We start from the raw sequence: 10884 nt of genomic DNA, 5'->3' as shown, positions 1-10884 counted from the left end.
CTTCGATTATTCAGAGACTGTCTTATTCAATGACTTGTAACAATACAGCATCACTGAAAGAATATACTTTTAAAAATGGTCTTTGTTTCATGGAAGTTTGGAGTCATTAAAATATGATACTATTTTCCAACTTTTTTCTCTTCTATCCTAGAGGGGAATGCCTCATTGTCCTTACAGGGTTTGCTCTCAAGATATAACTATGGAAGGACTGGCACAATGAATATTAATATTGTGATTAAAATGGTTAAACAAATAATGAGAGGAATCACAGACTCATGGAACATTACAGTGGCATAAGTTGAGAGGATTAGCAGCTTTATAAGTGGACTTGGGGGACAAACCATATTTAAGTATGTTTGTAGGTAGATCAGTCTGGCTGGAATAGAGTGTTTGTGTGGAATAGTGGGACATAATGTTGGAGGTGTGGTTCACTTCTAGTTTTCTGAAGGACTTGAGTGTCAGATTAAATGGGGAGCCCTTGAATTGAATTGAATGAAAAATGTTTGCTATAGTGTCCACAAGGCAGCAAAGAATGTTGGAATTACCCCTAAAGAATTTAAACACCTTATAGGCTCATTCTTACATTAAAAGTTGATTTCCATGATGTGAAGTTTCATATTTCCTATTAGACTCCTTGGGAAATCAGTGTTTTTCTGAATGTTTTATATGGAAAATAATTGTATTTTTTACTTAGTATACATTTTCTCAAAGCACATTAAAATATTTTAAATATGGCCTAAATATTTTTTCAGGGGATGGTCATATTACAGCTGATTATACATATATTATTTATAAATGTCATTTAATCTTCATGGAATTCTTATATCTAGGGTGTAGAAATGGGGAATGTGAATGCCACCTTTAGTCCTTCCTCAGTAACTTTCAAACAAAAATCATCCTATTCAGGAAAACATCTGGGTTTAAGGTTAATGGAGATTCTTGAAATATTCTAGAATTTCATTTGCTCTTTAATGATTATTCTCCATTCTTGCAGTTGCCCTTAACAACTGTATGTTGTTCAATATCTGATGTAACAGGGGAACTATTTAAGACCACATCCTCTATAAATTGCTTAAGTATATTTCCAGAAACATTAAGAAAGCTAGGATCTGGCAATAAAGACAGGGATAAGAGAGGGGAAAAAGGCCCCAAGATATATCTTGTTTAATATTTTAATTTTCAATTTCACCTACTTTTTTAAAAATTTATAGACCTTCTTCTATAACCCAAAATGAGAATTAAAATACTTTGCAAATTTGCAGCAAGGTACATTGAATGGTGGATAGGACACAGGAGTTCAAATCAAGAACCATCTCAGATGCTCTCTAATCCTATGAAATGTATATGATCAATTAAGAGAAGAGGAGTTATAACTCCTCTGTCCCTACAAGAGCCATTCATGAACTTGCTTCCAGCACAACTGGATTACCCTTTCCCCATTATATTTCAACATTTCACTCTTCCATTTCATCCCACAACTGGTCTCCCTTAACTGTCCTGGATGTGCATTTCTCAGTGCAGTTATGATGTAATTGTAAGCAAAATTTCCTGTGTCCCCCTATTCTGCCCCATCTCCTCCTTTGGTATTTTGTGCCTTTTGGCCAGTGTATAACACCATCCACCTCTTTTTTTCTTCTGGTGGGAAAGAGCAAGCAGCAATGAACAGGCATGGATAGTTGTCATCTACATTATTGATTTCTAATTATATCATCTTTCCACCCAGTCTCAATCCTCATCTTCCATTCAAGAATTTCCTCATTTCCATTGAGGGGGGCACTATCCTTTCAGTCTCCCAGATTTGCTTCATTGTTCTTGACTTCTTACTCAAATGAGATTGTTCTCTTTATTGATCAAGGAGATTAGAAATGGAGACCCTTGATGTTCTGTAGTCTTAACTCTGTCTTATTTCAGATAAGTATACTCAGATTCATTGAGATGAAATACATTTTCCAAGTTGACTCATGTATTAAATGGCAGAAATAGATTTGAAATCACGTCCTATAACTCTACCGTCTGAAAGCCTTTTTCTCAATCCTTATTCTTCTTGACCTTTTGTTGGTCTTGGAGAATATTGACTGACCACTTTCTCCTCTTAGATATTTAATCTCTTATCTCTGAGATGCCATATGTGTGTGTGTGTGTGTGTGTGTGTGTGTGTGTGTATGTATCTCCTTTAAAAATTAGGAACATATTTTGTTAACCTATTTTCAAACCTTTCAAACAAAGAGTCAGTGAGATTTGAACTCCTTTGTTAAAAATATAAAAATGCGACATCTTGTACTTAGGTTGCAAGAACAATTGATTGATAGCAGTGAAGATGTAAATTTCTTAGATGAATTTCAATAAAAACCTTTGTACATTTGGTGGATAGAATTTTAAAATAAGTCTCATGATTTGTGAGTGTAACCAATGATGCACTTCTTTAATTGAGATGTGTACATCTTTGTGAGGGATCTTTTTCATCTATGAAAACCACTAAAATCATGTAAAAATAAGCTGAATTCAGAGACAAATGTAATCACTGTATCATAAAATGGTAAACCAAGACTTTAAAAAATAACAAAGCACCAAGATTTAGGGATTTTAGATTGAAGATTTAGGGACTCTAGTCAACATAATGACCAAGCATGTTTCCAGAGGCTTTGAGGTGAATATATTACTATCTACATCCAGATAGAGAACTGTTAAACTCAGAGTACAATGGAGATACCTTCCCTTCCCCCCCCCCCCTTTTTTACTTGACCAATTCAAAGATTTGTTTTGCTTGAATTCTACATGTTTGCAACAAGAATTTTATTTTTCCTTATTTTTCAGTTGTGGGATGATGGCGGTGGCAAGGAAAGAATTCAATTTTGAAATGAAATCAAATTTAATTTAAAATAATGAAACACATTGGGTTTACAATTACAATAAAATTTGCATCTTGGCTTGGATATGGGTTCAAGCCTGCAAATTCTTTTGATATACCTCACAACACTTGTCTGTGACCCCTAACCTTTTGGGGTCCCTTTCCAACTTTAACAATAGGACCCTATTTTTTTTTTTTTACAAAAAGTGTATATATAGTATTGAAATTATTGTTCTTTGAAAGTTTAATTGAATTAATTTGTAAAAATCATTTGGTCATAGGGCTTTTTTCTTTGGGAGTTCATTTATATTTTTATGGTATTAGATTATTTAAGATATTTTTTGTTCTGTTAATGTGGGTAATATATTTTTAAAATAAATAATCATTTAATCATCAAAAAGGTATCAGGCAGGCAGGAAGGAAGAAAACAAGGAGAAAGTGGAATCTTACAAACTCAGAAAGAAGAGAATACTAAAGAGGAGAGGGGGATTAGGAGTGCCAAAGACTGAGAGATCAAAAAGAATGAAGATGAAGCAACTAATGGATTTAGCAACTAAAAGATCATTGGTAACTTTAGAGCGAAGTAACACTTTTGGTCCAATGATAAAGATGGAAGCCACATGGTGAGAGATTAAGAGGGGAATGAAAGGAGAGAAAATGGGAGCCTTTTTGAATTTACCTACAAAGGGCAGGAGAGACATAGATTGATTGTTCTCAACACATGACTAATGTTTGGTTGTGGTTAGAACCCAAGTCTTCATGATTACTACTCTAGTGTGCTTAGCAATGAACTATGAAACTTCCCTAAAGATCAAATGAAACAATATTCATAGCACAGTGCCTGGAACATAATAGGTGCTTCATAAATGTTTATTCCTGTACCTTTCTCCACATATCAAGACTGTGGAGAAAGTATATCCCATTAATATAGAGGGAAAACATAAGACTTGAAGAATATTAGAATTGGCAGGTACCTTGAAGGACTCTCCATTTTATAGATAAGGAAACTGATTGTCAAAGATGGGAAGAGACTTGACTGAGATAACAAATTAGTGATATGGGAAATACAGGAATTCTAAATAAGTTCTGGGCCCTTTTTTAAAAATTCACTTCAAAATTCTTATTGCTATCCTATTAGAAATACCAAACAGGACATTCTAAGACTTGAGATAATAGGCACATAATTAACAAGCATTATGTCTTTTATGTGCCAAATTTTACCAAATTAACCTCTGTTGTTCTCTGTCAATTAGAAGCAACTATTATGTAATGAAAATAAAACTGAACTAGGAATTAGAAAATGTTAATTCCAGTTCAGTTTTGCCATTAAATGTTTGATCAACATTATAAACAATCATTTTTCAGAAGAACTGCAAATCATTAACAATAGTGCTGGAACTCTATCTTCCCAGAAATCAGCCGGAGTCAGGATCACTAAGCTTCTTTATTCTAGATCTTTACCGTCCCCTCCAACGCCAGGTCACGAGTGCGAGAGAGCGTGAGTTCCAGCACCCAAGTTTCTCCTACTCCTCCTACACACGTCACTTCCCCCTCTTTGTCCCACCAATCAAGTCAGCACAGAACAGCTGGGGAGGGTCAACCTTCAAACAAGTTAATAGGGAACCGTCCAATTGGCAATTAGTCTCACGTGCTTCATTATCCAAGTGCATTGCTCAGTTCTAGGCCTTTACATCTCCCGCTTTCTTTTGTTTTAGACCACAGGTGGTAGTGCCATCCCTGACTTTTCAGGGAGGTGAGAACCCCAAAAAGGAGGTGATCACGCCCCCCCCCCGACTTCTCAGGAAGGGAGATGAAAGCACTAAAAAGGAGATAATCTCGCCCTCCCTGACATCTCAGGAAGGGAGATGAAAAGCACCAAAGAGAAGTGGGGATTTGCTAGCGGGTTTCTGGGTTGAAGGGCCTTATTAAAGACAAGTATGCACAAACCCATCAGCATGGAGTTATTACACAAGCACATAGCAATAACGCAGAGGCTATTAGTGATGACTCTCCCCACAGTCAGTGCAGACTCAATGTGGTGTAACAAACAGGAATTGTACATGCAAGTAGTGATATAACAAACAATATAAATCAACATGGTATTGTAAGAGATTTCCAGAAGTCCTAGAAGGAGGGTATGCAAACATCAGTCACACATACGCCTTCTTCAGCAACCAAGAGATAGTCCAAAACCAATCTATTGTCCATTGCTTCACGTGTTAGGGAATCCAATGATCCCCACAAGTTTTTGAAGTCCCACATCGGTCTTTCTGACTAAGTACAATTCGGTATCAGAAACTCAAACTTTGATTTTTAGGCAAAAGAATTCAGGGATATAGCCGAGTGTTCTTTTTTCATTAACTGTATGAGTGGCAGACCACTGAAAAGGATCCGCTCTTTTAAGAACTTCGAGAGTGAGTGAGAAAGCGCTCAGATAAATATACCCTACATGTCCATTTTCAGAGTGGACCTTCAAATCATTTATAATCAGGCTGCTAGAATCTTATATTTGCAAATTGTGATAACTAAAGAGGAAGCTAAGAGCATGGCAGAAGGCTACACAGCTTATCTTTCTTTCTCTCTCCTATACTCCCTATAGGACAAAACCCTTATGGTTTGAAATTTAATATTTTAAGACCAATGGACATTATGGCTTCATTCCAGTCTGGAGAAGCAGCTAGACATGTGATCAACCATTTTTCCATTGTAGAAATTTCACATGCATTTAGGACAGTTTATGGATTGGATTACAAATATTTTGCCTTTAGGTGTTTTTGCATTGAATTTAACTTTGCCCATTCCATTGGCATTTCTTATAATCCTATTAGTAAAGTCATTACTGCACAGACTATATCCCCAAGATCTTCTCTTCTAAACAAGAGAAGGGAATTTTGGGATATGCACAATATGGGATATGTGATTGCTTGCAATTTTTAAATTCTGATTTTACATTTTTAAACACTTTTGATTTTACATCTTCAAAGTATTTTGATTTTACATTACTATTTTGATTTTATATTTTTAAGTTATTTTGGTTTTATATTTTTAATCTATTTTGGTTTTACACTTTTAAATTATTTTGGTTTTACATTTTTAAATTCTTTGCCTTTTACCTTAGCAATGCACTTCTGGCATACACAGAAAGTGCAGCTAAGTGACTGATTGACTTTTGTTTGACTTTTGTTAATCTTTTTGACAACAACTTTGTTTCCACTATGATGTGGAAAGGCCTGGATGGCATTTGGAAAGACCCAAGTTGAGCCCTGGGTACATTCCTTCCTAGGTGCAGATCTAGCAGCAGAGTTCATCCCTACATTATTTGTGACCTGGGGATCCAAGAGAAGGACCAGACAACAGCCCAGAGGGACCAGCCAGATGTCCGCAGCCCTTCAGACGCTGATGGCAACGATGTCCCTCCTGACCGTGACACCAGAGACATCAGACACAGTTCCAGTGTTGCAGCTGAAATGGACTGTTTTGGGTGATATGCAATATAAAGACTGTAAATGGACAATGGGCCTGCTTGCTCCTCCCGTGGCTACTTGCCATATGGTGGCCTGGGGAGAGGCTTTGCCCTATGCTTTCTATTGAAGGACTTTGCTTTTAAATTAGTGGGTGAAAAACCAACGCACCCACCTGCCGTTGTTATTGAGACAATGTTACTGGACATGATTTTGTTTATGTGCACCTGTGAAACTAGAATTGCTCTAGGATTGTGAAAAGTGCAATACAGAATTGTGAGGAACTAGAATTGCTCTAGAATTGTGAAAAGTGCAATAGAGAATTGTGATAAGCTAGAATTGCTCTAGAATTGTGAAAAGTGCAATAGAGAATTGTGATAAGCTAGAATTGTTCTAGGATTGTGAAAAGTGCAACAGAGAATTGTAAGAAACTAGAATTGGTCTAGAATTGTGATAAATGTAACTAGAATTGTGACAACCTACCTCACTGATATTTAATTGTTAACTAGAATTGTGATGTTTTACCTTGTTGACTTCCCACCTCAGTGTTGACATCCAACCTCTTTGGCTTATTATCTCCTTGAGTGTGACTTTGATGAATGGGTTGAACACTTGGGCCACTGTTGAGCCTGGTTCTCATTGTCATACTTCTGTTTACTGATCTGCTGCTTTGTACCTCCTTGGGCATAATACTTTGTCATCTTATGGATCAAGTGAACTATAGCTGGTGCTAAAAGTTTAGCTTGATGAGATGTGCGGTTCCCGCAAAACAAGAGAAAGGGAATTGTAAGGGCCCTTTAAATGGGCGGACACAGTGCATCGGGAGATTGAGGCCCCCCGGAAATAATTTCTGTGGATATTAGGACTGCCCTTGGGTGGGATCTTGGCCACAATGAGATAGCTTCGTAATGGGTGACTCTCTTGCTGATTGGCTGTGTGTGTGACCTCACAGGCCCTTTATAAGCCCACTGCAGACAGCAGTCACTCTCTTTAACCTGGCGCTCTCCACCCTGGCTCCCCAGCCTGGGTGGCCAAGCCAAGCTGATGGATAGCCGAGAGAGGTAAGGGTTTTGGTAGTGAACACGTGGGTCTTCTGACCAGATGTTCACTTGGGAACCAACAAGTCAGGGCATCAGTCAGGGAATTATGTGAGTAGGTATAATAAAGGCTTTTAAGATTACACGTGGCTGTTCTTGAACGTGCTACCGGTTATTAAGCTATAGATTCAAGAGATTGTGGCCAGAGACCTTTGAAGGCCTCAGAGGAGGCGAGCCGGGTAGAGTTCACACTGCAAAGGTCAGTGGTCAAAGGTACTCTGTTGGGCCTAGGGCAGACTAGTAATTGTAACTTCCAGGAGGGCACGTTACACAATAGGAAAAAATATTTCAAATCAGTATTAATAAAACAATACAGACTAAAATAACCCTGAGGTTTTACCTCATATTCTGCAATTTGACAAAACCTGGGAATAATCAGTTTTGGAGAGGTTATGGAAAAATAGGAATACTAATATATTGTTGGTAGAGGTGTAAATCAATACAACTGTTTTGGGAATAAATTTGGAATTATGCAAATAAAATAACTGAAATATCCTTGTCTTTTGATACAGTGATCTCACTAGGTTTATACTCTTAAAAAAGACTATAAGAAAATGATAGTCTCCATGAATACCAATATATGCATAGCACCACTATCTGTGATAACAAAGAAATGGAAACAATGTAGATATCACTGATGGGGGAATGGCTAAGCAAATTGTGGTAACATAATTGCAAAGGAATATTAGGATGCTGACAAAAATGATGTGAACAGAGAAGCATTCAGTGATTTACATGAACTTATGTGGAATAAAATAAGCAGAGATAGGAAAACAATATATATATATAAACTATAATAAGTAAACAGAACAACCACAAAGTAATCAAAAGTGACTGTTTTAAAATGATGCAGAATAAACATGGTTCCAAATAAGAGCTTTGAGAAAATATCCCAATCTTTCCCTTTGCAGAGGAATGTCCACAGATTATTTTGTGGGCAGCTACATGGCATAATAGATGAGAGTTCCTGGAAGAGTACAAATCTTGCCTCAGATACTTACTAGCTGTGTGATTCTGGGCAAGTCACTTAATCCTAGTTGTCTCAGTTCCTCATCTCCTCAGTGAACTAAAGAAAGAAATGGCAAACCATTGTTATGTATTTGCCAAGAAAACCCCAAATGGGGTCTCAAAGAGTCAGGATCAAAACAACTACACAACAACCTATTTAAGGCTTTTAAAAATATTGATCAGTATTGCTGATTTTAAATCTTTTTTTCCTCCTTTAAAATACTATTAATTGTATAGGATTGGTGTCTGATAAGGGGCAGAAATTCAAGGGGAAATTTTAATGATGTTAAAAACAAAAGATATAAATAAAAATTATTTTAAAAAAAATAAATAAAATAGTTAAACATATTAAATCATATTTTCTCACTAAAAGTAATTATTAACATATTTAGCAAGAGAAAAATAAATAACTAATAATTACTCATTGGTTGGTATTTAACAGTGAGATACTATTGATAAACATCAACCAATGAGTAATTACTATCATTTATTATTTACCATAAATGGTGCTAAGCACAAATGCAAAAGTGGAACAGTCTCTCACCTCAAGAATCTTACATTTTAATCAGGCAATGAACATTTGCACATAAAAGCATGTGTGTATATGTATATAAACATATATATATATATATATATATATATATATATATATATATATATATATATATATGCAATGCACATGTATGCATACACACACTATTCTTTGTTTTAGAAGAAGACCAATGACATCACAGGTGGTGTTTTGACTCATGTATGAACTGGATTTCAATGAGGCAGAGTTGCACAAAGTCATCAGCTTTACTTTCTCTTCCAGAGTCAGTGAAGTCCACTGGCAAGTCAAATGTCAAGATGAAGAGAGATGGCCTGGAATGCAGTGGATGAATTAGTGTCTTTAATGTCTGCCCATGTTCTAAGCCCTCCATAGCTTCTATTTCAATCACCTTCATGGCTGTTAGAATGAATTATTTCCATCTGTCCATTCTGCCACAGAAAGTCTTTTCATACTTGGAGCAGACATCTTCTAACTCACTGATGGGTTTGAGGTCTGTTGGTTACTTTCAATCTGGTTTAACTCACCTGCCAAGATAGTTTTCTAGGATGAGGTCACTAAATGTGCTACAGCTTCTTAGAATCACAGGTGAGAGTGAAGTGCCATGTATATGTATATGTGAATGTGTATTTGTACACATATATGTACAACATATTATATACACACATATAACACATAGACATATTACATAGCCATATACATACATACATGAACACATATAGAGATACGTACACGCACACAAAATGAATACCTAGTAATTTTGGAAGAGAGTAAGCTAGCAGTTAGGAATAACAGGAAAAGTTCTGTTAAAGCTAGAGTTTATGGGGAAAATTTTTTACATCTTAAGGCTCTGATAAAGGCCTTATTTCTAAAACATATAGAGAATTGACTCAAATTTATAAGATACAATCCATTCCCCAACTGATAAATGATCAAAGGATATGAACAAATAATTCTCAGATGAAGGAATTAAAGTCATTTCTATTCACATGAAAAAATGCTCTGCATTACTATTGATTAGAGAAATGAAAATTAAGACAACAACTCTGAGGTACCACTTCATACCACTCAGATTGTCTAGGATGACAAGAAAAGATAATAGTGAATGTTATAATGGATGGGGGGAAACTGGTATACTACTACATTGTTGGTGGAGTTGTGAACTGAGCCAACCATTCTGGAGAGCAATTTGGAACTATGGCCAAAGAGTTATTAAACTGTGCATACCCTTTGATCCAGCAGTGTTTCTACTGGGTTTATACAAAGAGATCTTAAAGGAAGGAAAGGGACCTACATGTGCAAAAATGTTTGTGGCAGCCCTCTTTGTAGTGGAAAGGAACTGGAAACTAAGTGGATGCCTGTCAGTTGGGAAATGGCTGAATAAGTTATGATACATGTTATAGAATATTATTGTTCTATAAGAAACGATCAGCAGAATGATTTCAGAGAGGCCTGGAGAGACTTACATGAATTGATACTAAATGAAGTAGGTAGAATCAGAAGAACATTGTACAACAACAACAAGATTATGTGATGATCAACTGTGGCTTGGCTTTTTTTCAACAATGAGGTAATTTAGACCAATTTCAATAGACTTGTGATGAAAAGAGTCATCTGCATCCAGAGAGAGGACTATGGGGACTGAATGTGGTTTATAACATAGCATTTTCACCTTTTTAGTTGTTTGCTTTTTATTCTTTCCCATTTTTCTTTTTGATCTGATTTTTCTTGTGCAGCAAGATAAATGTGGAAATATGATTAGAAGAACTGCACATGTTTAATCTAAATTAGATTATTTGCTGTTTAAGGGAGGGAAGTGGGGAGAGGGGAAGGAGGAAAATTTGGAAAACAGGGTTTTGAAAGGTGAATGTTGAAAACTGCCTTTGCAGGGACATAGCTAAGATGGTGGAGAGTTGATAG

Source organism: Sminthopsis crassicaudata, chromosome 3, assembly GCF_048593235.1.
Source record: "Sminthopsis crassicaudata isolate SCR6 chromosome 3, ASM4859323v1, whole genome shotgun sequence".
NCBI lineage: Eukaryota > Metazoa > Chordata > Mammalia > Dasyuromorphia > Dasyuridae > Sminthopsis > Sminthopsis crassicaudata.
The sequence above is the reverse complement of the archived record's forward strand: the minus strand, read 5'-3'. Positions refer to the sequence as shown.